General features: G+C 37.6%; 1 long non-coding RNA gene across 1 annotated transcript; it reads right to left on the bottom strand.

The window, feature by feature from the left end:
- Nucleotides 1–1535: 1535 nt before the first annotated feature.
- On the bottom strand, nucleotides 1536–3812 carry LOC134484360 (uncharacterized). The gene is made up of 2 exons (XR_010061775.1): nucleotides 3689–3812; nucleotides 1536–2581 (listed from the first exon to the last, which is right to left on the bottom strand). It is a non-coding gene; the product is annotated as an uncharacterized LOC134484360 (long non-coding RNA).
- Nucleotides 3813–27207: the final 23395 nt, after the last annotated feature.

The raw sequence follows: 27207 nt of genomic DNA, 5'->3' as shown, positions 1-27207 counted from the left end.
TTACACCAGTGTGACTAAGACAAAAACTAATGCAGTAGCAGAGTAGGCTAGGATGTAGAGAAAGTGGAACACTCCTCCACTTCTGGTGGGATTGGTATCTATACAGCCACTTTGGATGTCAGTGTGAAGGTTCTGAGAATATTGCAAATAGCATTGCATGAAAACCCGGCCTTACCACTCACTTCAATGCAAATACTCAAACATGATCGACATATAACAGTGACATGGGGTTGAACATGTTCAGGACAGCCTTACTTTTTTAGTCAAATACTGGAAAAAATCGTGATATATGTCAAATCAATTGAGGAATAAATACAGAAGGTGTGCTATATTTAAAGAATGAAATACTACTTGGGTATTAAAAATGAGGAAACCAAGAAATTTTAAGCAAAGGGATGGACCTGGAAATTAGTGAAGTAACAGAGATCGAAAAGGACATAACATGGGATGTACTTAGTAAGAAGTAGACGTTAGCCCCAAAGATCAGTATACCCAATACACAAATCATTTATCACATGGAGGGCAAAATGTTAGAAGGCCAAACTGTGGATTCTTGCAACCCACTAAGAAGTGAGAACAAAATGGTAATGGAAGACAGAGGGATGGAGGGACCTTGCTAGAAGTAGAGAAGGATGGACAAAATAGGGGGAGTAGAAACAATATAAAGAGAAAAGAGAGAAGTCTGGAGGAAAATTGGAATAAATAACAATAAGCATCAGTGGTGGGTGGTGAACTTGGGTATTGCCAGGAAAGTCACAGATACCAGGGATGCAAGAGGGTCCCATAAATGTATTGGGATGATGGTAGTTGAAATAATAAGCAGCAAAGAGATAGAACCACAAGAGTCTGCCTCCGGTCGCTAGACATGCCCACCTGTGAAGACCAGGTGATGCCCACACAGTTCAAAATCTTTAACCTATAAATGTTCAAAGTCCAAAAAAAATTGCAAAGACAAAAAAAGAGGCAGAGACTGAAGGAAAGGCAATCCAGAGACCAACCAACCAGAAAAACAATTTCATCCACAGACTCCAAATCCTCAGACTATTCCTGATATCAAGATGTGCTTGCAGATAAGACTCTAATATGTCTGTCCTCTGAGGGGCTCTGCCATCAACTGACAGTGACAGATTCACATACAGATAACCATTTGACAGAAACTGAGAGCCAGAAAAGAATGGTTAGGGGATTGTCTGAAGGATCTGAAGGGGATTGGAGCTCAATATGAGGAACAACACTATCAATTAAGTTTAACATTCAGAGGTTCAGGAAATTTACCACAGACAAGTGCATACTTGGGTCAGTCCATGGCTTCTACTACATAGATCACAGAGTGTATGGAGAAGACAACTGCCTCATCTCCCATATCTGAGAAGGGAGTCAATTGGTCCTGTTGCGACGTCATATCCCAGAGAAGGGGTATGGTAGAAGACTAAATTGGAAGTGGGCAATTAGATGGGGGAGTAGCATCTTAAAAACAGAGAGGATCAGAATGGCTTGGGTGATTCAATAAAGAAAGACAAATTGGGGAAATGACATTTGAAATGTAAACAAATGAATAGTTTATTGTACACATATAGTGTTTATAATATAATACATATATGTTTCCAACAGAGACATTCACATCGCACTCCTTAAGGACTGTACAGTCATTATCTGTACTACAGGTTTACTGAAAGCTGAAATCCATAATTTTTGAGATGTACTTATTATTGAAAATTTACATAAATAAAACCAATCAATATTTTATTCTCTGTCCCTGTACCTATAATAAATTGTTATTAACCTTGATAAAAATGTAAAAAAAAAAGTATTTCTACTCAATTTGGTTTCCATTCTCTGACTCAAATTTCTCGCACTTTTAGTTGTACATCTCTATATTCCCTCCATTGTCGTCCTCTTCTCTCTCTTCACATTTGATATTCGTGTTCCTTACAGTGTCCCTCAGCAATACATAAGTACACTGGTACTTCCCAAAATGAGGACAGCGGGCACTAAACTGATCACACAGATACAGAGTCTTCTGAATTAACATTATGGTTCAAGTGAATAAGTATCCCATTTTCCCTTTTTGATCTGGGTTAAGTCATCAATGATGACTTTCACAAGATCCAGTCACTGTCCGGAAAATTACATGCTTTCCTCTTCCAGTCTGTCAATGCACTATATTTTCTTTATGCATTCATAAGTTAAAGAACAACTTGAATATTTCCAAATTATCAAGTGTCTCTATACTAGAATAAATCAACATTTAGATATATGTCCTCGAGGTATATCTTTAGGTGTATCCATTTCTACATTCATGAAGAAACATCATACTGATTTCTAAAGTTGCTTTAGAAGTTTGCATTCCTCCGGATAATTTTTAAATTTTTCTTTGTCTATTAACAGTCCACATACCATAGCATCAGATTATTTTAAGTTTCTCCATGAAGTGTTTTCTCTCCATCCTGGCTTAGAATTGGGTGAGGATACTTAGATCAATCTGTGTAGCCCTACAGAATTCTTCTTGATATATTATCTTCTATTGATGGTGTCATATCTACAACCCTTGATACACAGCCTTTGATACACCTTCCTTCACCTGTGTAAAAGAAAATATTTACAGCAGACGGATTCTGTAATGTTTTGGATACTACATGAATCCCGTAACTGAAATAAGTCTGTGCATGCTTATTCAGGCCCAAATATATCCATGGGGAGAAGTGCCGACTAAAAATGTCAGCTACTACTCAGATGTCCTCTATGTATACCGTCTAAGGTTATGACAGTCACTACAGTTCAGTTGTGGAACTGAAGAATACTCAGTCGTTTTCCAAATTAAAAAAAATAAAACAAACCAAACCAAACCAAAACAAAACAAAACAAATTACTAAGACAAGTATTGAGATAATGCTTTTATCTATGTAGAACATTAATTTCAGCCTCACATACAAATGTGTGAAGTGAATTAATTTTAACTCAGTACTGCAGAACAAATAATATAATTTTGGGTATGGTCTCTCTGGATTAGAGTATGATATCAATACAATCTTCCATGACAGATTTCCAAGCACATATGAACATTTGAGGACCTCAGGAGAGTATCTCTTGATCAACAAAATAACCTTCATGTTATTTGTGACACTGTCCGGGACCACTTCTTGCTATGTATCAGATATCTGACTCATTTTTAAGTCGTTTTTCTATCTCATGCTAATTTTTACGCAGCATGATCAGAGGGTGGTTGTAATTTTCCTCCCTGGTGAATTCACAGCTACAAGAAAGTAAGAGAAGACCTAGACATTCTAGAATGTAGAATGTTGTTTTCTGTGTCTTTCCTTGACTCCCTCCATTCCCACAAGGTTCATATCAGTGAAGAAACTGCACACAGAATGTGAAAAACACTTGCTGGGCCACAGGATAGACAAAATCAACAATACTTTCCTTTCTTGGGATTAGACATAGTGGACAGGAGATACATTGAGTTTAGTCAATGAAATGCTCCCCCTGTATACCTATTGGACAAACGTTTACCCACCTGGATTGACTTGTTAAATATGCGTACTTACCCTACTTACCCAGTTCTCAGGAGACTTTATTCTCAGGAAGGGATAAGGTGGTGGACCAACATCTTATGCTTACTCATTATTTTGCAGTTACTCCAAGATAAACAGATTCCTCCAAAAGAGCTCCCATTTCCATAGTTTACCTGACTTCAGGTCTGAAGTTATGAGCCCAGTCAACAAGAAAATCTCCATAACCAAGTCAAAGAAAATCTTTTCTTTCTTTAGTGCTGGGGAGGATGGGCAGCTCTGATGGTGTCTTCCTTATTGTAGGTTCTTCTTGAGACAGGATAGGGGGAAGAGCATGGGAGGAGGGTAAGTTTTCATCTATTTAGAGTTGCAGTATAATAATAATATTAATCATCATAATCATCATCATCATCATCATCATCATCATCACCATCACCATCACCATCATCATCATCAATAACATCAGCATCATCAATAAAATCACCATCACCATCAAAAGTAATTTAGGCTGGTAAGATGATTCAGCATTTAAGAGAACTGACTGCTTTTCCATAGGTCAGAGTTTAATTTCCAGCAAAAACATCGTGACATACAACAATGTATAACGGCATCTGATGCCCACTTCTGTTGTGTCTGAAAATTACAGAATAATCAAAAATCAAATAATAAAAATCTTTAAAAAGAAATAAATAAAAGTTTACTTATCTAAGTTTAAGTACTGTGCTTCTTTAGCTGACCAGCTTTTTGTATTCCACTGAGGACAGAAAATGTGTTCCATGTCTATTAAAATCCATGATGAGAGCTCACACATTACTTGCCATATTCCTAGGCTGTTATTCAAAACACAGCTTCTGCTTTTATGAGAAATTAAATAGCTTCTTATCACACTCCTATCCTTTCTTCATGTCCTGGCTCTGAGAGCCACATAATAAAATTAGTTTGTACATGAGGACATTACAGTTGAATTTTCCTGTTGTGTGAGAAAACTGAGGTTAACACAGAGGTGTCAGGACTGTATACAAAGAAGTGGGCATAATGACTAACTTAAATCCAAATGCTGTTCGTGCAATTGTTCAGTATACATGGGAGTTTTCCAACTCACAGTTCATCTTTTGGATCTCAATAGTCAGTTTCTCCATCTTCTTAATCTGTTGTACTTGCTCATTGATGGTGCAAGTTTGGAATGATAGCTTTCCTGCAGATCGTGTAGATAAATACAGGGTACATGCACAGCAAAGGCCCACACAAAGGATAGAATATGCTGAATCCCCCAATGAAGCCTGATGAAAGAGGAAATCTACAGACACTTGAAGCGCTGAATGAGGAGGAAAGCTCTCTTCAAGCTGGCCTACTAGCTATTTTCTTTCTCCCAACCATGATCGATAGACATATGACTCACTCCTTTCTGTAGTCCCCCTGGCACCTAACAACAAAATCAGTCCAAGACATGAAGAAATTGAGGACATTTTAAGTTCTTATCTGATGGGATGCAGGTAAGTCCTGGAGTCCATAGTGATTAGAACCACCAAGACTTAATCATGCATGTTAAAGAAAAAGAGTCAGAGACCTTGATGCATGTCCAGAGAAGTAGCCCTTGTCATAATATTCCAAAGGCATGTCCAGAAATCCTCTGAAGATAAAATTCAATACTGTACCCTGAGAGTCAAAGCTTTTATCCCTGTAGATCTTATTGGTATTCTTCCTCATTTAGAATGAAATTAAGGAAGTCATAGTAGACCAGCTGCATGATTGACAATTCCTGGCTCTCTGCCAAAAATTCATCAAGTATTCCTGACTCTGGGTCTCTTCTTTAGGAATCCAGAGACTTCAGGTCATAAGTCCTACTCCTAGAAGGCCTGAGGCAAGAACACCTCCTCTAGGAAGCTCCTAAGAACCAGTCCACTGCTCTCCCTCTCCCTTTCCCACCAGATAATTTATGTGTTCAGTTCTATAACAAGAAAGTATCTTAATGTATTCTTCCTCTCTCTTTTGCCTCTCCATGCTCTCTGTTTTCTCTGTAAATAGCTTGATCATACTGAAAAACATTTTTGTGGGTAAACCAATAAGTACTTACTAAATGCCAGAAGGGCAGTTTCTGTTTCCATTACACTAGAGACATCACAGAGACTATCGTGGAATTTCCAGCATACATTAGAGTATCCAGATGAGAGTCCCCTTCAACAGCACAAAACTACCCATTAACTAGATCTTATCCAAATAAACAAGCCAAGTTGCCCTTTCAAAGATTTTTGCCTGAGACACAAGGGAAGACTTTCTATCACTGTCCCTTCTTACCCAGAGATATCACTGATCTATTGTATTTTTTACCACATTCATGCATGAAGAGAGAAGACTCAATTTTCAAACATAGCCGACAAATTTTTGCCCTCACCTTCGGTAGCACACTCAAAATGACAAATAAGAAAGTAAACTGAAAACATAGTTCAGACTGTTTGTCAGTGATTCGATGATTCAACACAGTTAATCCACCTCAGGGGACATCTTCTGTAGCTCAATGAGTAATTTATCCAAATTCTTCATCTACTCCTCCTGCTAAGTAATATTGGTAGTTTGTGTTGATGGCTTCCCAGTAGGCCATGTACATAGATAAATACAATTAAGCAAAGACTTGGGGAAGATCCACAGACTACAACAGATTGGATAGGGGGTAAAAAATACAGAAAACATACATTCTGTTAAAACTTCCTTCAGAGCCTCGAAAACTACTTATTTTAGCCATGAGGCTGGTTTTGATGACATCAGTGGTACACAGTTCTGGCTACAGGTGCATTGATTAAGACAGGTGTAATTTGAGTCATCAAAAGCAAACACTCAGAGAAAACATGATGGGTCAATCTTGGAATGAGCAATTAAGTTGTCAAACTGAAGTACAGAGAGGTATCATGGGGAAGAAACAGACAGAGATAAAGGCAGAAAGACAGAAAGAAAGACAGAAAGACACACTCAAAAAAAAACACACACACACTCACACACACAAAACAAAGCAGGAATCATTGGGAAAAAGATGTTGTATGTAGATCATTGGTATGGAGTTTCAGCCAGGGAAGAAAAGTCAAATTCTTCATTTGGGTGCCACATGTGACAACTTCTGTACTCCTGAAAGGCAGTCACTACTACATTTATGTACAACATCCATTAGGAAAACACAGACAGGGAAGGGTAAAGTAAGGGAGGAGACTAGGTATTATTACAGGATGCATGTTTATTAAAACCCCATGTTACCTTTCTCCTGATGCTGGCCGTCCCTGTAAAGAGAAGACAGTCCATGGTCAGCCTGGCATGCATTTCTTGGATCTCTGACAATATTCCTTCCATACATGATCCTTGGCCCCTAGGCTTGTTGTGAGTTGTTGAATATTCTACTTCTTCTCAGTTGTTAAAGTTCTAGTGTAGTAGATTTGGACATAAATTCTATTTTCAATTGTGGTTCTACAGTGGACAGCAAGTTCAGAATACACTGGGGTTTATGAGAGAAGCAAGTGCATAAAATGACATGAAATATGTTATCATTAGTAAAGACTGTTGTAGGAAAGCTGAAAAATAGGACAGAGAGGCAGACAGAGAAAGAGAGATGAGACAAAGAGACAAAGACACATACATACAGAGAGAGAGAGAGAGAGAGAGAGAGAGAGAGAGAGAGAGAGAGAGAGAGAGAGAGAATACTATGCCTTTTGTATAAGAAGCCAGAAAATAATTTGTCAATCTAGAAAACAAAGTATAAATGACTGCCTGTAAATCCCAGTAACTAAGAAAGAAACCTGGAGCCAGTTCTGCTATTGAGATCATACAAAATTGGTCTATACCAATGTGAGACACTAGACTTCCTTGAGCAAATCCTTAGCTTGGAAAATGTAGTTATGGTGGTCCAAAAAAAAACACAGATTTGTCCTCTCCGTCCCCTCTCATTACTCTGATCTCCCATATCACAAGAGGATGAATGGTCTTCCACTTATCCTGAAAAGTAGCTCAAAATGAATAGCAGCTATTTTCAACGGTCCATCATCTGAGCCTACCCTTGGCTTGTGGATGGTACTCAGGAAGTGAACTGACTGATTACACTTTGCCAAGCTGGGTGTCAAAGTTCAAACATGAGACCTCATTCTGTGATTGTCAACCCTTCGATGTTTCCATTGGTAGAGCAGTGTCACAATGGCCTGATACTCTCTTGTCACTCCTTTCATATGATTCATATGACCAATTGATAGTCTGCTACAGGTTATTCACAGATCAACAGGATGCACCTTTGCTTCAGAGCCTTCATGTCTGGCCAAAGAAGCCAAGAGAAATATGTAACAGCTAACAGTGATAATGTAGCCATGCCAGGGCATTTCCTCCAAGTTTTACTTTCAAGTGTATTATTTTATTGTAGATTATGCTACTATTTCTAGAAGGTCATGTTTGGGAGAATATTTGGATGCTTCCTCATCCACAGTTTCTAAATTTCTTACATAGACTCCTTTCAGTGACAAGATTTCTGTAAACTTGCATAAAAATTAACAATATAAGTAGACAAACACACACACACACACACACACAAACACACACACGGTGTATGGATATTAGAGAAGAGTTTATTGAAGAAAAGGTTGGTCAGTTGATTTACAATATAAAATGTGAAGGGTTTCACTAAAATCTATTACCCTAAAATGAAGAGTTAGAAAATGGGAAGTAATTGTGTGTCGTGCTTCCCCCACAACTTGGCCACATGAACAATGAAGTATGATACAATAGATCTCCATGATCAAAGCAAAAGATCAGGAACGTACACAGTCAATTGAATGTGAATACAGCTCATCTCTCTGATCCTGAATGGAAGACTTCAGGTGTTTCCCACACCTCTCCTGCATAGTATTTCATTGCAGTCCAATGCTAGTACACTGAAGGATATTCAAGAACATTCCTGTGAGGTGATATTTTTAATTAGCTTCATATAGATATGAAGCAAGAGTGTCAGCATTCCAAGAGCTCTGTTGTGCAGGGGGTGCTGATTTCCTCTGGATCCCTTAGCAATGCTTCAGAAATCCAAGAGGTTAGCCTTCTCAGGCCTATTCACAGCTGCACATGGTATATCTTGGCTTCACAACACCACAGCCTGTAGTTAAAGAAGTCAGGAGGAAAACTGCAATCTCCCCCAGCCTACATTTCTTTGACTGATGCCCACAATCACAGATAAGTCTCTCTAGACCCACTACTATAGATAGGGATGCTTGTAGGGGTATAACATGGTTGTTTAGTTTTCCCAATTACTGTCAGGAAGTCAGGAAGGAGCCACTCCGTGTTCTAGTTTACTAACTGACAGTTCTTCACTGTAGTAGGAAACTGCCTGCCAAAGGACACTGTTAGGACAAAACAGCAAGGAGCAGGTCTATACCAATTGGAAAAGGTCTATACCAATCCTCCATCTGATGGAGGGCTATTACCAATATATACAAAGTACTCATAAGTTAGACTTCTGAGAGACAAATAACCCTATTTAAATTATGTTCCAGAATTAAACAAAGATTTCTCAACTGAGGAAAATCAGATATCTGAGAAGCATCTAAAGAAATGTTCAAAGTACTTAGTCATCAAAGAAATGTAAATGAAAACAACCCTGAGATTCCATCTCACACATGTAAGAATGTCTGAAGTAAAAAACTCAGGAGACAGCAAATATTGATAAAGATGTCAAGAGGAGGAATGATCCTTCTTCATTGGTGGGATTACAAATTGATTCAACGATTCTGGAATTGAGTCTGGAGATTCCTCAGAAAATTGGAAATTTCACTACCTGAGGACCCAGATATACCTATGCTGGGCATATAACCAAAGGATGCTCCAACAAACAAAAAAGACACGTTCAACTATGTTCATAGCAGCCTTATTCATGATACCAGGAGCTAGAAGGAACCCTAACTGCACTAATCATAGGAATGGATACAGAAAATATAGTATTTCTACACAATGGTGTACTATTCAGCTATTAAAAGCAAAGATTTCAAGAAATTCATAGACAAATGGATTGAAATAGAAAATGTAATAGTAACTGAGGTAACAACCACAGAAAAAAAAACACATGGTATGAAATCACCAAAAATAGATATTGCCGCAAAAGCTCAAATTACCGAAGATGCAGACTACAGACCACTGGAAGCCCAAGAAGGACTCCCAAAATGTGCTTGCTTCACTCTTTTTTAAAAGGGGGAACAAAAATATCTATGAAATTAGAGGAGAAACTGAAGGATCCCATTCTGAGCATTACATCCTCATGGAAAATATACATTTTATATATATATATATATACATATATATATATATGCATATATATGTGTATATATATGTGTATATATATGTATATATATGTATATATATTATAATAAATATTATATATATATATGTATATATATATATATATATATACATACATATCACGAAAACCAGATAAGATTGAAGAAGCTAAGAAGTGCATGCTGCAAGTAACCAGATATAGATCTTTCTTGAGAGACACAGCTGGAATCTGTCAAATACAGAAGTGAATGCTTGTGGCACAGAAGTGAACTGAAAACGGACATCTTCTTGGTATATTTTGAGAAAGGATTACAAGAGCTGAAGGAGATTTCAACCCTATAAGAACAACAATGCAATTGAACAAGAGCTTTCTGACACTAGACCAATATTGAAAGACTGTACATGGACAGACCTATGGCTCCAACTGCATATATAGCAGAGGATGGCCTTGTTGGGAACCAATGGAAGGAGAATTTCCTGGTCCAACCTAGGTTTAACTCTCAGTTCAAGGGAATATCAAGGTGCACTAAGGGATGTAATAGAAGAAGGGTAGGGGCACTAGTTAGGTCTCTTATGGACAGGAACCTGGGAAAGAAAATAAAAGTTGAAATGCAAATATAGAAATATCCAATTAAAAAAATAATAAAATTTGCTAAAAATTAAAAAAAAGAAAGAAAATTAAGAAAAGAAATCTGTCAGCTAATTACACATATTGACTCAGAAATCTAAAGGCTCACTGTCAGGGAATGGTAATCAGAGTAATACTAGTGGAAAGACTAAGAAGATGAAGTCTCAACTAGAAGCACTTCTCTCTCCCAGATGTCAGTGTCAGACACAAATTGCACAATAGATATCCAAAGCATGGAGGTGTTTACACTGAGATGAGGACACAATACTTGCCTTTGGCTTCTTCCTTAGCACCTTTTTCTTCAGGGCAAAAATAATAAAAGCCAAGAGCTCTCAGGTAAACAACTGTGCCCATTCCAAACCGTGCTTTTTGGAATGAAGACATTAATGATTTAAAGTCTCTGAATTTCAGGAACCATTAAAATGAGGAAAGTGCAGATGCTTTGAAAAGTATGACACCTCCCAATTCCCGTATGTGGAAGGCTCAGATAAAGGCTGTCACCTCAGTGGAACCACTCAACCTCTACCCAGGAATAACTGAGTATTACCAAGGACCATGTATTTATTCCTTTTTTATATGAAGATAGAAGGCCAGCTTCCTGTTCCCCATCTCTGATATCTTCATCCTCTTTGTTCTCCCTCCCAAATAGCTGTTTACCTTGAATAGAAGGGTAATTGTAAACCCTAGAGGTACTGAAGGAATATACGAGGTGCAGTTGAAGACATGACAACACTTGTGACATCACAGAAGAAGCTAGGGCTCTCTAGGACGCAAGAGATTTTTCAGGGAGGGCCTAATGATGATGTCATTGAGAACTGCCATAGCCTATCTGCTGAAAAGGTTTCCTTACATTGTCCAGATTCAAGGGTGCCTTTTACAGGAGTGTCTCCTGTGACACAGAGGAAACCTTTATGTACTACATCTTTCTACAGCTAGAGACCTCATTTGCTTCATTAGTGGTTACATGTTCTGAATGGAGAAAGTTAGTCAGGGGCTTGGCATGGGTAGAAATGTTCTAGGAATGTGGTGTGGAGGAGATTGTTCTGGATAATAATTTTATTCAGTGAACCATTCCTGTAACATATGATTCAATTTCTTAGGTTTTCTCTTTTTCCCAAAGTCTAGTGTTTTCACTACAGACCTTTAATTGAGTGAATATTTTTTTTTTACATTTTCTTATTGTACATTCCTTTATATGGGACTTTGTATTCCTGAATGTGTATTCAAAAATTTCTGTTTTCCAATTCAAGTTTTTGCAATGATTTTGGCAACAAAGAGGGCTCAGCTATAGAGTGAATATGACAGTGTAAATATTGTGGACCTCCTCCAAATTAAAAACTCCCTAATCCTTATTTTATCCAACAATTACCAGACATCAGTAAAGCAAAGAACAACATGGATTACATAGTGTGGTTGTGTAATTCCATTAGATATCAGTTCTCTAATATCTACCTTCATGTGTTCACATGGCCAGACTTGAGGGTTTTAGATGTTTTACCATAACTCTTTCTTCAGGCCAAACATAAAATATAGGAGGAGGGTCAGGGAGAGGAATGGCTTGAGGTCCAGGGAAACCTCAACATCAATAGTTTCATCAGAAAAGGAGGAAGTCTATTTGGCACTGTCATTTGTGGATTCTACATTCTTGACCTAGTTGCTCAGAATGCATGTTAAAATTCCTCATTACCTCCAAGCTTTAGGAGACACCAAATGTGTATATATTCCACCAATATGTGTGTGTATGCTACCAAAACTAGGTATGATTGATGAAGGTAAGAAGTGCATCCTGCCCGGAACTTTATACCGATATTCCCTGAGAGACACAGCTAGAGCATGTCAAATACAGCAGTGAGTGATAGTGGCAAACCAGTGACCTTTAAATGCACCTTTTGTTAGTAAATTTTGAGAAAGGATTACAGGAGCTGTGTAAGTTAGGGGTCTAAGGGTACCTGGTAGAGAAATGGGGACAAGCAACGTGAAGAAGGACACCAAGACAAGAGTCTGAACCACACGTCAATTTTATTTTTCACCATAGCTGAATTTATACTGTAACAGGGGTAACAGAGGGAGGGGGAAGTAAGAAACACTTATGTAGGACAAGGAAAAAATATTCATGTGGTCAGAAAATCGGGCAATGTTGACAGGATGTCAGAAAGTTCACAGAATTGTCATATTATTAGTCATCAGGACAACTTTATCATATTATTATTTTTCTTAACCACCAGATTTGTAATAGGCTCCTGCACCTGGCTGGGGATTTTGCATGAACCCAGTCATACTTAATTCTAACCATAATAATAACATCAACAACGTAGGTCTTCAATGACATCACTCCCAATATCTCCCCCTTCCTATAGTCAAGAGAATATGTGTCAAATGGCCATGCTTATCCTGGAATGAACCCCTCCAGAACTTTGTCGGTCTTAGGTTGGAGTGATATTTGTCACATGGCCAAGAGACTCTTTTAGCCAGGGTCCGTCATGGGATAAGGCAGCAAGTAATGGCGCCCACCAGTCACATGTCTTTGGCCCTTTATTCATGAATATATCACTCTCTTACCAGTCATTGACTGTCCAGCTTAGCACACAGGAGTGACAATTTATTGATTTTTCAGCAAAGGCATCAGGACAGTAGGCAGAAAAGAATGTTGGCCTCATTTGACTGAAGGACAAAAATATTCTTACCTGGGGTGGGAGGAGATGTGTAGGTGAGCTTGTCCCTCATCAAAGCCTCTTCCATAGCTAGCCTATGATAATATACCTGAATAGAGAACTGCCACTTAATCATATCTATTGACTCAGAAATCTAAAGGGTCATAGTCAGGTGAATAATAGTCAGAGCAGCAGAAGAGTATATATGTGCAGCACAAAACAAGGTAAGATTGAAGAAGTTAAGAAGTAGTGCATGCTGCCAGGAACCAGATATAGATTTTTTCCTGGCAGGCAAAACTAGAGCATGTCAAATAGCGAAGTGAATGCTAGTGCCAAACCAGTGAACTGAAAATGGACCTTTCGTTGGTAGATTTTGAGAAAGGATTACAAGAGCTAATTGTGCTTTCAATCACATAAGAACAACAAAGTCAATGAACCAGAGCGTTCTGGAACTAAAACAATAATCAAAAACTGTTTGTGGACAGACCTCTGGCTCCAAATGCATATGTAGCATAGGATGGTCTTGCACAAATGGAAGGAAAAGCCCTTAGTCCTCCCTAGGTTTGACTGATAGTTCAAGGAAATGTCAAGGGACAGTAAGGGGTATTAGAGGAGAAGGGGAGTGGGACTAGTTAGAGATCTTTTGGACAGAAAAGTGGGAAAGGAAATAACATTTGAAATGTAAATATAGAAATAAGCAATTAAAAATACAATTAAGTTTTTAAAATAATAAAAAAATAAAAGAAATAAAAGAAAAGAGAACTTCTAGCAAATCACATCTATGGTCTAAGAAATGTAAAGATTCACTGTCAGGGAATAGTAGTCAGAGTAATACTAGTCAAAAGATTGAGATGATGAGGTCTCAACTAGAAGCACTTCTCTCTCCCAGATATCAGTGTCAGACACAAACTTCACTATATGTATCCAAATAATGGAGGAGTTTACTCTGAACTGAGGACACAATACTTGTCTTTCTTTTCTTCCTTAGGAGGGTTTTTTCTGGACAAAAAGAGTAAAAGCCATGAGCTGTCAGGAAAACAAATGTGCCAAGATGAAAATCTGTCCTTTGGAATAAAGAAAGTAATGATATAAACTCTCTGACTTTCAGGAACCATAACAAGCAGGGAAGTCCAGATTCTACTGAGAGGCTCCAATCTCCTTATTCCCTATGTGGAAGCTCAGATCAAGGCTATCACTTCAATGATGCCACTCAATGCCTACCCATGTTTCACTGAGCTTTCACATATACCACATCTTCCTTCATTTCTTCATACAAGACAGTAGGCCAGCTTCCTTCGCCCATCTCTGATCTCTTCATGCTCTTTTTTTCTCCCTCTCAACTGGCTGTTTACTCTGAATTACAGGTGAATTAGTAAAGCCTAGAGGTACTGAAGGGATATCTGAGAGGCATTTGCAGTCACAAGAACACTTGTGACATCACAGAAGAAGCAAGGGCTCTCCAGGATACAAGAGATTTTTCAGGGAGTGCCTAATGATGACGTCACTGAGAACAGCCATAGCCTACCTGTTGAACAGATTTCCTTACATTGACCAGATTTGGAGGTGCACTTTCCTGGAGAATCTCCTGTGACACAGTGGAAACCTTTACATTTTACATCTCTCTATTCTAGGGGATTCTCTCTGCTTCATTAGTGATAACGGCTCTGAATGGAGAAAGTACCTCAGGGGCTTGGCAAGGGTAGAAAAGATATAGGAGCAAGGAGTGAAGGAGAGTCTTCTGGAGATTAATTTTATTCCCAGGTCCAATCCTGTGACATTCAATTCTATTCCCTAGGTTTCCTCAGTTTTCCATGTGCCAGTATTTTACCTACAGACCTTAAAATGAGTGAATATTTTTTACATTTTTTGATTGTACATTCATTGACAGTGGACATTATATACATTCCTGCATGTGTACTCAAAATTTCATATTTCCAATTGCTTTTTTTTTTGCAATGAATTCGGAAAAAAACTTGGCTCTATTGAGTCAATACAACAGTGGAGATATTGTGTACATAAGTCAAGTGATCAACTCCCAAATCCTTATTTTATCGAAAAATTACCAGACATCAATAAAACAAAGGACCTCATGGACTATAAATTCAGTTCTCTATTCATATTTGATATCTGTAATACACTATCTACCTTCCTGTGTTCCCATGGCCAGCCTTGAAGGTTTTAAATATTTTACCATGATTCTTTCTTAAAGCTACATATAAGGAACAGGAGGATGGGCAGGGTTAGGAAAGCTTGAGGAACAGTGAAACCTCAACTTCAAGTACAGGAGGGAGTCTATTTAACATTGTCCTTTGTAAATTCTACATTCTTGAACTAGTTGCACAGAATCCACGTTAACATTCCACCTAAACAAACACCTGTAGGCACCAAAAGTGTATATATATATATATAAAGTGTATATATATATATATATATATATATATATATATATATATATATATATACATACAGCTGCCAATAATAGGTAAGATTGATGAAGCTAAGAAGTGCATTCTGCCAGAAAATGGATATAGATATGATTTGAGAGACACAGCTAGAGCATGTCAAATACAAAAGTGTATGCTAGTGGCAAACCAGTGAACTGAAAATGGACCTCATGTTGGTAGATTTTGAGAAAGGCTAACAAGAGCTGAAGGTACTTTCAACCCCATAAGAACAGCAATGTTAATGAACCAAAATTTTCTGGTATGAGACTAATATTGAAAGACTGAACGTGAACAGACCTATGTCTCCAACTGCATATGTAGCAGAGAATGGCCTTGTTGGGCACCAATGGAAGAAGAAACCCTTGGTCCTCCCTTGGTTTGATTCAGAGTTATTGAAAATTTGAAGGGACAATAAGAGGGTTATAGAAGAAGTGGATAGGGACCGGTTAGGGATCTTATGGGAGGAAACTCTTAAAGGAAATAATATTATAATTTTAAATAGAGAAATACATATTTAGAAAAACAAATAAAATTTGTAGAAAATTAAAAAAAAGAAATATAAGAAATGAAAACAACCAGCTAATCACAGCTATTGACACAGAAATCTAATGGGTCACTGTCAGGGATTGGTAGTCACAGATATAATATTGGAAAGACTGAGATGGTGCAGTCTCAATTAGAAGCACTTCTCTCTCCCAGATATCAGTGTCAGACTCAAACTTCACTATAGATATAGAAATCATGGAGGAGTTTACTCTGAGCTAGGGATACAATACTTGTCCTTCCCTTCTTCCTTAGGTCCTTTTACTTTTGGTCAAAAATAATATAACCCATGAGCTCTCAGGAAGAAAATTGTGCCCTTCCCATCATTTGGATTTTGGGATAAAGATATTGATGATAGAAACTCTCTGACTTCCAGGAACCATAACAAGGAGGGAAGTCCAGATACTTCTGAGAGGTTCCCAGCTCCTGATTCCCATATGTGGAAGGCTCAGTTCAAGGCTATCTCTTCAGCAAACCAACTCAACCCTTACAAAGGTCTCACAAAGGTTTCCCATGGACAACGTATTTCTTCCTTTTTTTATACCAAGACAGAAGTCCAGGTTACTTGTCCCCATTTCTTATCTCTTCATCTTCATTTTTCTCCCTCCCAAATGACTGTTTACTCTGAATTACACATCAATTAGTATACTCTAGAGGGACTGAAGTAATATCTAAGAGACAGATGATGTCACAGCAACAATTGTGACATCACAGAAGAAGCAAGGGCTCTGCAAGATAAAGAGATTTTTTTTTAGGAAGGGCCTATTTATGATGTCACTGAGTACTGCAATGGCTTACCTGCTAAACAGCTTTCCTTACATTGAAGAGTATTGAGGGTGCCCTTTCCAGGATGTCTCCTGTGACACAGTGGAAAACTTTACGTGCTACATCTCTCTAAAGCTAGGGACTTCTCTTTGCTTCATTATTGGTTACATGCTCTGAATTGAGAAAATTATTCAGGGGCTTGACATGTGTCGAAATGATCTCAGAACGTGAAGTCGAGGATATTCTTCTGGATCATTATCCTATTACCAGGTCTGTTCCTGTGACTTACAGTTCAATTTCCTAGCTTTCCTATGTTTCCCAAAGGCCAGGATTTTCCTTCAGACCTTTACTTGAATGACTATTTATTACATTTTCTAATTGTACGTTACTTGATAGATAGGGGAATATATATATATATATATATATATATATATATATATATATATATATATATTCCTGAATGTGCATTCAAAAATTCTGTTTTCCATTTCAATTTTTGCAATGATTTTGGTAACAAAGGGGGCACAGCTATGTAGTGAACAGAACAGTGAAAATATTGTGTGCCTACTTCAAATGATGAACTCTGAAATGCATATTTCATCCAAAAATTACGAGACATCTGTAAAGCAAGAGACAACATGGACTATAGAATGCAGTTCTATATTCCCATTTGATATTAGTTCTATAATATCTACCTTCCTATGTTCCTAGGGCCAGAGTTGAAGGTTTTGGATGTTTTACCATGATTCTTTCTTCTGGCCAAACATAAGAGTCAGGAAGATGGGCAGGGAGAGGAATGTCTTTAAGTCAAGGGAAACCTCAACTTCAATAGTTTCATAAGTACAGGATGGAGTCTATTTGGCTTTGTCATTTCTGGATTTTAAATTCTTGGCCTAGATGCACAGAATCCATGTTACAATTCCACCTAGCCTCATACCTGTTGGAGCCACCAAAAGTTATATATATATATATATATATATATATATATATTCAGCCACCAAAACTAGATAAGATTGATGAAGCTAAGAAGTCCCTGATGCCAGGAACTGGATATAGATCTTTCCTGAGAGAAACAGCTAGAGTATATCAAATACAGAAATGAAAGCTACTGTCAAACCAGTAAACTTGAAAAGGGTCTCTTGTTGGTAGATTTTGAGATAGGATTACAAGTGCTGGAGGGACTTTCAACCCCATAAGAAAAACAAAGCCAATGAACCAGAGATTTCTGGTACTAAACTCATATTCAAAGAATGTGCAAGGAGAGAACTGTGGCTCAAACAGGATATGTAGCAGAGGATGGCTTTGGTGGGCACGAATGGAAAGAGAATTCCTTGGTTTTTCCTTTTTTGACACCCTGTTCAAGGGAATGTCAAAGGTATGCAAGGGGTTTATAGAAGAAGGGGAGGGGGACCTGTTAGGGAACTTTTGTACAGGAAATTGAGAAAGGAAAAATATTTGAAATGTTATTATAGAAATATCCAATCACAAAAGTAATAATATTTGGTAAAAAGTAAAAAAAAATGAAAAAAAGAAACTGCCAGCTAATCACACCTATTGACTCTGAAGTCTAGAGAGTCACTGTCAGGGAATGGTAGTCAGAGTAATACTAGTGAAAGACAGAGATGATGAAGACTGAACTAGAAGCACTTCTCTCTCCCAGATATCAGTGTCATACACAAACTGCACTACAGGGATCATAATCCTGGAGGAGTTTACTCTGAGCTTAGGACAAAATACTTGTCCATCCCTTCTTCCTTAGGATGTTTTTCTTCTTGACAAAAAGAATAATGGCCATGGGCTCTCAGTAAACAACTGTGCCATTCCCAAAACATGGCTTTTGGAATAAAGAAATGAATGATATAAACTCTCTGACTTTCAGGAACCATAAGATCAGGGAAGTCCAGATGCTTCTAAGATGCTTCCATCTCCGGATTCCCATATGTGGAAGGCTCAGATCAAGGCTGTCTCTTCAGGGAACCCACTAAACCCCTACCCAGTGCTAACTGATCTCTGCAATGGACCACGTATTTCTTCCTTTTTTATACCAATAGAGAGGGGCAGCTTCTTTCTCCCCATCTCTGATCTCCTCATCCTCTTTGTTCTCCCTCCCAAATGGCTGTTTACTCTTAATTAAAGGCCAATTAGTAAGCCCTAGAGGTACTGAAAGAATATCTGAGAGGCATTTGCTGTCACAGCAACACTTGTGACATTACAGAAGGAGCTAGGGCTCTCTAGGATAAAAGAGATTTTTCAGGGAGGGCCTAATGATAATGTCACTGAGAACTGCCATGGCCTACCTGCTGAACAGCTTTCCTTACTCTGACCAGTTTAGAGTGCCTTTTCCAGGAGACTCTCTTGAGACACAGGATAAACCTTTATGTACTCCATCTCTCTAAGTCTAGAGACTTCTTTTGTCCTCATCAATGGTTACATGTTCTGAATGGAGAAAGTTAGTCTGGGGCTTGGCATGGGTAGAAATGATTTAGAAACAAAAGTTTAGGAGATTCTTCTAGATAATATTTTTATTCCCAGGTTCATTCATGTGACTTACAGTTTAATATTCTATGTTTTCTCTTTTTCCCAACAGGCAGTATTTTCCATATAGACCACTAATTTATTGAATATTGTATTACACAATTGTGATTATGTTCTAGTTTTCTTCTCTTGCTTAGTGATGAAAAAAAGTGATACCCAATACTGTATTAGAACAAATATTACAAAGTACACATAAAGAAAACAAATTACTCCCAAGGCCAACGCAACTTCATAAGCAAGCAATTTGAATTTACAGAGAAATAAATGGTTAAGTATTGTATTATTTATCTTTATAATTACTCTTATAAGAATCTTTAAAAAAACAGAAATCTAAACATCTGTATAAATATGTCATATCTGCTTTAAAAGATCAGAATGCACATCTGTGATATTGGGATGTAATGTGAATAAATAAATAAATGTATTTTAAAGACACAGATGTCCCATCTATGGACAACATATTTTGTGAAAGCCCAATTCTATTTTTTTGGTACCCACGTGAAGACTCTGGAGTGCCTATGTCCTTAGATGTCATAATCTTTTTCATTCTATTCTTCCATCAGAGTCCCAAGCTCTATCTAGAGTTTGGCTAGTTGATGTCTGCTTCTGTCTGAGTCAGCAGTTTAGTGGAGTATCTCAGAGGGAAGTCAACCTAGATTCCTTTCTCCAAGCAAAACAGAGTTTCATTAATAGTGTCAGGGATCGGTGCTCATCAATGGGGTGAGTCTTATTCTGCACTAATCATTGGTCAATCATTCCACACTCTCTGCTCTATTCACGGAAATTCATTTCTTGTGGTCACAATAAATTTTGGGTCAAAAGGTGGTGTCTCTCTCATTCCATTTGGTTTGCTCTCTGGCTACAGGAGATGGCTTCTTCAGGTCCATATCACTGAGGCTGTGAGTCTCAGCTAAGGAAACACTCATTGATTCATGGGAATCTCTTACCCCAGCTCTCTGCCTCTTTCTGGATATGACCTCTACCTCCACACCTATATCCATCTCGGCTGCTGTATCTGGCTTCTGTAGCAGATGATGTGAACACAGAGACTAGATATGCAAGGTGAGGAGATACCCGTGGGGTCCACTCCTGATCAGAGGAGAAAGGGCTAGGAGAAAAACTGTGAGAAGGGTGAACTGGAGGGGGGGGAGTGTGCAGTAGGTAAAGTGAATAAATAAACAAATAACTATGAAAATAACTAGGTAACCTTGAAGGTAAGAAGCAGGTGTGTGTGTGTGTGTGTGTGTGTGTGTGTGTGTGTGTGTGTGTAAGTAAGTAAGTAAACTAAGTAAAGAGCAGTTTTGCATGTGTCTGTGTTTGTTAGTGTGTGTGTCTGTGTGTGTATGTGTGTGTCTGTGTGTTTGTACATGTGTGTTTGTACATGTGTGTGTGTGTATGCGTGTCTGTGTTTGTTTATCTGAAACTATGATATTGAAGTTGAGAATCAACCAGCTGAAATTCTTTTCCACTGCCTTATTAGAAATCAAAAAGGGGAGGAAAGACGACTCATGTTCCAAAATCATAGGACCTGGGTGCCCAGAACTGAAGTATGGACTGACCAAATAGTACACAAAGCAGAGGATAACAATTCACTGTCCTGAAAACTACTTACCAGTTCCTGTCCAATGCAATGAATTTACATGTACTGAGGAATATGGGATTGTAGCATAATGAGCTGAGATCATTTACAAACAATTTCTGGAAGATTTCCAAAGAGCTAAGAATGGATATAGGGAATTTTCAAGGCCCCTGAGAGATTAGTATGTGGTTTAAACTCTGACCAGATGAAAACGTTTAAGTACTGGACTAATCTACTAAAGTAATTTAGTAGCAAGCATGCTTTACAATTGTTTGCAATTAAGCATGGTGGTGAATAAAGGGAACACCGTAAGGAGGGGGAGGGGGGAGCGGGATGTTTGCCCGGAAACCGGGAAAGGGAATAACACTCGAAATGTATATAAGAAATACTCAAGTTAATAAAAAAAAAAAAACAAAGTTATGTTACTTAAAGTTTGAAGACAGCAAGAAAGAGCATAGTGGATTTGTTTTCTTTCTTTCACAGAATTTGCACCTTTTTGAAAGAGCACTTTAGGACTCTTAATTACCTATTTATTATCAGACCTTTCTTCTGACCCAGAGTTCTTCTCTGTGCTGCCTTGACTTCTTGGTTCATTAAGCTATAGAAGATGGGGTTCAGCATGAGTATCACAGTAGTATGGAAGATGACCAAGAATTTATCAACTACTTGTGGGTGGTTACATTTGGGTCTCAAGTAGTTTTGTCCCAACCCTACAAGGCTACCTATTCCCCAGGAAAAAATTGGCAAACGGGAACATACCTCACTGCTCATTTGTGTTGAATAGTGAAGTAGGGCCATACAGTGGTCAAAGGCCATGGCTGCCAAGGCAGCACTCAGTTATACCTAAAAGTGTGAAGAAAAACATTTGTTTGGCACATCCCTCCTGAGCGATTCCTCAGATCTCACTTACAAGGCTCTCCATATCTTGGGTATGACAGAGCCAGTGTAACCAATTTCCAGGATACATAAGTTTGCCAGAAAGAAGTACATGGGGGTGTGTCGAGTTGGATTTGTGTAGATAGCAAATGCTATGAGAGCAGAATGAGGGTTAACAGGATGAAGCATTCTCCAGGAACCTCAAAGTTCTTGGCAATTGCAAACCATTCGAAAGACAAGCCCTTTTCCTGCCACAAAGAGCAATTGACACAATTGACACTCATCTCCTGGAAGACAGAGCAGTAAGCAATTAGAATAATACTTGCAGAAAAGAAATATTGATTTTTTAATACTTTTAGACACTCACTTACATTGGAGTCAAAGTCTTTCTCTGTACTCACAAAAATCAAAGCTTAGATGTGATTTATTCTCACAGATTTTCATATCTAATACTTTCTTTCTTAACAACAGGGTGTTTTCCAAAGTGTGCTAAGCATTGAGCAGTGTCCAAATATTTACATAGATGGTGCAAACTTGTAGTCTTGGCACTAATGAAGTTCAGGCTGAAGGTTTACCATGGGTCTGAGTTCAGATTCACAGGCTGTGTAAACAATCATTCAAATTAAGGAAAAGAAAAAGTTGACTGTATCTCAATTTTTTACCCATTCTAATCATTAATTAGTTAAAAATGTTAGGCAGAAAAACAGATCAGCCTACTTATTTCTATGCTTTCGTGTTGCCACAGGTATAGTCTCCAACCACCCAGTGTGTGTGTGTGTTGGACCCCAATTATTCTCTGTTGCTATTATGAATATTCAAACCCACACGATAAAGGTATAATTTCCTCAAGACCCATTATTTTTGAAAGTAATGTAAAATCAAATAATCATTTGATTAAAAAAATGTTTATTGGTTTACATACATAAATTTAAAGCCAAGGAACATCTAGATGTCTGCACAATAATGACATGGTCAGAGACACATCTGAGCCATGAAAGAGAAGAAGGATCAACCAAACAGGACCATAACCCTTCATTCTGAACTGCCTTCAATATGGCAGTTGTTATCTGTAACTTAATAGTTTGTCTCTTCATAGAACATGTTTTCTTAATGAAAGTATCACTGCGTAGGCATTAAATTTCTGTTTTCTTAATATTGTTCATGATATTCTATCAATCAGACTATTGATTTAAATTTAAAAAAAAAGAGAAAAAAGAGGTGTTGTCTTGATATGTATTCCAGGGTAACCTGAAATTCCTTATTTCTCTCCCTCAGTCTCTTGAATGTGAGTATTCAAAAAGCAAGACATGGTGCCCGACTTGATAGAAATTTCTTCCTATCCTTTTATCTCAACATCTTAGAATTCCACCAAATTGCCTGTATTTCCGTACACATAGTATCTATACAGTTCATTACTCTTTGTTCACTTTTGCATATGGCAGCTGCTGTGTGCTTGCTTGGTAACTTACATGGAAACATGTTCAATTCCAGCACAGCCTTGTCTGTTTTCAGATACCACTCTTTCTTCTTTCTACAGTTACATCTTTCTTCTTTCTACAATTTACATTCTGTTTTTCACAGTGTATCATTTAATGTAGTTGTTAGCACTGTGGAGGCGACTACTTTTCATCTCGTTCACATTGTAGCCTTATATGGAGACTGAGTATGTACTGCAACATTCTTATCATTATGTTTACCACCATACCAATCCATGAGTTCTCATGTAATGAGAAGCTCCAGTGTTTAGCTTATTTTGGCTCCTTTGGGATTCTGCCTGTCCCTTCCCATTATATCTTCTGAAGTTCAATCTCATGTCTCTCAAGTATTGGAGATGTGGCAAACTCATTTTTCTCCCAGTCTGAAATCTTTTCCCTTCAAATGACATAACCTTTCCTGTTTTGTAGGGTGTATATGTCTTTGCTGAAGTTTGGGTTTTCTTGCCAAAAAATACTTTTTCCTGATAAAGGTAGAATAGGAGATACCACAAGCCTATTAGGTTTTCTCTCTATTCACTGGATATAATGGAATTTCAGAGATATGTGAGTAGATCGGTTGCATGGTTGATCCACAAATCAAATGTGAGTTTCAGTATTTCCAAATTACAAATACACATGTTACCTATGTTTACAAATACCATATAAGACACACACACACACACACACACGTACACACACACATGCACACACACTCACATGTATGCCACATACACATATGTTCCTATATATTCATGCAGAAACACAGACACAGAGAAACAGAATACAAAAAGAGCAAATGGAGATTGTACATGAATTAAAATGTTAGTATAAACAACAATGCAGGGTAACAGTATTTGTTTACATCCATTTTACCATTTGGTCACTTAAAGACAAGGCTGAGAAAACAATGTATTCCCAATGAGTTTGATTGTGTTTGAAATAAGTAAATTTCCCAAATCACTTATGTTGATCTGGTGTTGAATGTTTCTCAGCTACATGGGTCATGAGAATGTGTGCATGTCTACTCACACACATTTCAGATTTAACTTTGTGTACACTCTGTTTTGGGGAATTTCTCATCATCGTACATAATTTTCATTTCTATTCACTAATTCATCACAAGATTAATTTTTATGGGGATAATAAAAAAACACAGCTCCCCAACAACAACAACAACAAAATCAAAGCAATACATAGTTTCCCATGGGGGCAGGAGACACAATCAGTTATACTAGCTTATTAGATCTATTAGATTAGATCTGCATCCATTCATGCAAAATTTATAAAAATCTAAGTGTAGAGAACATGAGACAGACTTAAAGCTCTGACAATTATGTAGCAGGAGGTCTGTTGTACATACTTGACATTTCAGTGGACTCTGCTCTTTAGAAAAAATGCTGGAATGCAGAGGATTCTATTGGAATGCATTTCACACTTATTTTGATGTACTGTAAATATTTCTCAATATTAAATTAAAACAAACAAAAACAAGTAAACAACCTTCCTACAGCTAACACAGAAAATGAATACTTTTTTTAAATTTGAAATATTTATAAAGAAACTTCCTTTTCATTAGTAGTTTCTGTATTTGTAAAGGAAGCTCTTTAGGTAGAGAGTGTGGCCTTTCCACTTACAGTTAAATTTCCAGAAAATCAACTCAAGAACCAGAATGTTATATTTACATTTAAATTTGTGCAATAAAAATGATTCGCGAGAAATCCGGAGGCTGCAGGACAGATTGACACATCTGCGCACCTCAGCCCAGATCCCTGATGCAAGGAGATATTGAACAGTGCTTCTGGACACTGGGATATAGGAACAGTCAGCCACCGGTACACACAATTCTGGTCTGCAATGAGGACTTCGCTGAATGGCCAAACTGTTCCCTGTACCCAAATCCCATAGGTGAGAGAGCTGCCTACACACATGAGAACAGACCACCAAAGAAAACCCAATGCCTAGGGGCAAGCGTAGAAACCTAAGAAACAAAACCAATACTACTTGGCATCAGCAGAGCCCAGTTATCCCACCAAAGAAAACACTGGATATTTAAACTCACCAGAAAAGCAAGATTTAGATTTCAAATCACATTTATTGATAGTGATGGAGAGATACCAAAAGAAATCTATTAGAAAAATGTAGGAAAACAAAAGTGAAAAAGTAGAAGCCCTTTGAGAGGAAACACAAACATCCATGAAAGAATTACAGGAAACATGACCAAATAGGTGGACGACTTGAAAATAGAAATAGAAATAATAAAGAAAGCAAAAGTTTACAAAGATGGAAATAGAAAAACAAAGGAAGAAACAAGGATCCGGAGATACAAGAATCTCCAACAGAATGTAAGAGATAGAAGAGGAATCTCAAGGCAGGACCTTCCATAGAAATCATTGATTAAACTGATGAAGATAATGTAAAAACAAAAAGTTCTTGGCCCAAAACATAAAGGAAATCCAGGAAAAAAAATGAAAAGTTTAAACCTGAGGTTAATAGGTATAGAAGAAAAAGATGACTCCCAACTTAATGGGCCGGTAAATATCTTCAACAAAATTAAAAAAGAAAACTTCCCTGACCTATAGAAAGTGATGCCCACAAACAAACAAGAAGCACACAGAATTCCAAATAGATTTGAGGAGAAAGAAATTCCTCCCATCACATAATCGTCAAAACACCAAATGTGCAAAACAAAGAAAGAATATTAAAAGTAGTAAGGGAAAAAGGTACAAGTGACATATATAGTCAGACCTATAAGAATTACACCAGATTTCTCACCAGAGACTATGAAAGTGAGAATATCCTGGACAGATGTCAAAAAGACCCTAAGAGAGCAAAATTGCCAGACCAGGTTATTGTATCCAGTAAAACGTTCAAGTAACATACACAGAGAAACCAAGATATTCCATGACAAAACCAAATTTATGAAATCTCTTACAGCAAATCCAGGCCTACAAAAGAAAATACATGGAAAACTCCAACACAAGGAGAGAAAATACATCATACCGAAAACAAGAATATAATGTCCTTGCAATGAAATGAAAAGAGAGACAAAGAAACATAATTCTACCTCTAATTAGAAAAATGAATATCTCTTTACATCAATGGACTCAATTCCCCAATGAAAAGGCACAGACTCACAGAATGGATACATAAAGAGTATCGAGCATTTTGCTGTAGCAGGAAACACACCTCAGAGACGAAGACGGACACTACCTCAGAGTACATGGCTGGAAAACAAATTCCAAGAAAATTGCCTGAAGAAGCAAGCTGAAGTTGGATATAATATCAAATAAAATTGAATTTCAAATAAAAGTCTTTAACAAAAGATAAGGAAGGAAATGGCTATCTAAGGAGGATAAGGAGGATGATGACTTCATAGCCATCATAGGATATATCCATCAAGATGAACTCTCAAACCTATGTATCTATACTCCAAATGAAAGGGCACCTGCATTCATAAAAACGTTACTAAAGTACAAAGCATACATTGCACTTCACATAATAGATAACAGTAGGAGATTTCAACACCCCACTCTCATCACTGGAGAGATCATGGAAACAGAATTTGGACAGAGATGTAGAGAAAGTAACAGAAGTTATGAACCAAATTTATTTAACAGATATTTATAGAACATTCCATCCTAAAAATAAAAGGATATACATTATTTTCAGAACCTCAATGAACCTTCTCCAAAATTAACCATGTAATTGGTCACTAAACAGGTCTCAATATATACAGGAAGATAGAAATTATCCCATGCATTCTATAAGATCACCACACACTAAAACTGGTCTTGGACAAAAACAATAATGACAGAAAGCTCTTGTATACATGGAAATTGAACCATGCTCTACTCTATGACAACTTGAAATTAAAGAGTTCTTAGAACTTAATGAAAATGAAGATACAACAT

Source organism: Rattus norvegicus, chromosome Y (genome assembly GCF_036323735.1).
Source record: "Rattus norvegicus strain BN/NHsdMcwi chromosome Y, GRCr8, whole genome shotgun sequence".
Taxonomy (NCBI): domain Eukaryota; kingdom Metazoa; phylum Chordata; class Mammalia; order Rodentia; family Muridae; genus Rattus; species Rattus norvegicus.
Note: the sequence above shows the minus strand (reverse complement) of the source record. Positions and strands in the feature narration are given on the sequence as shown.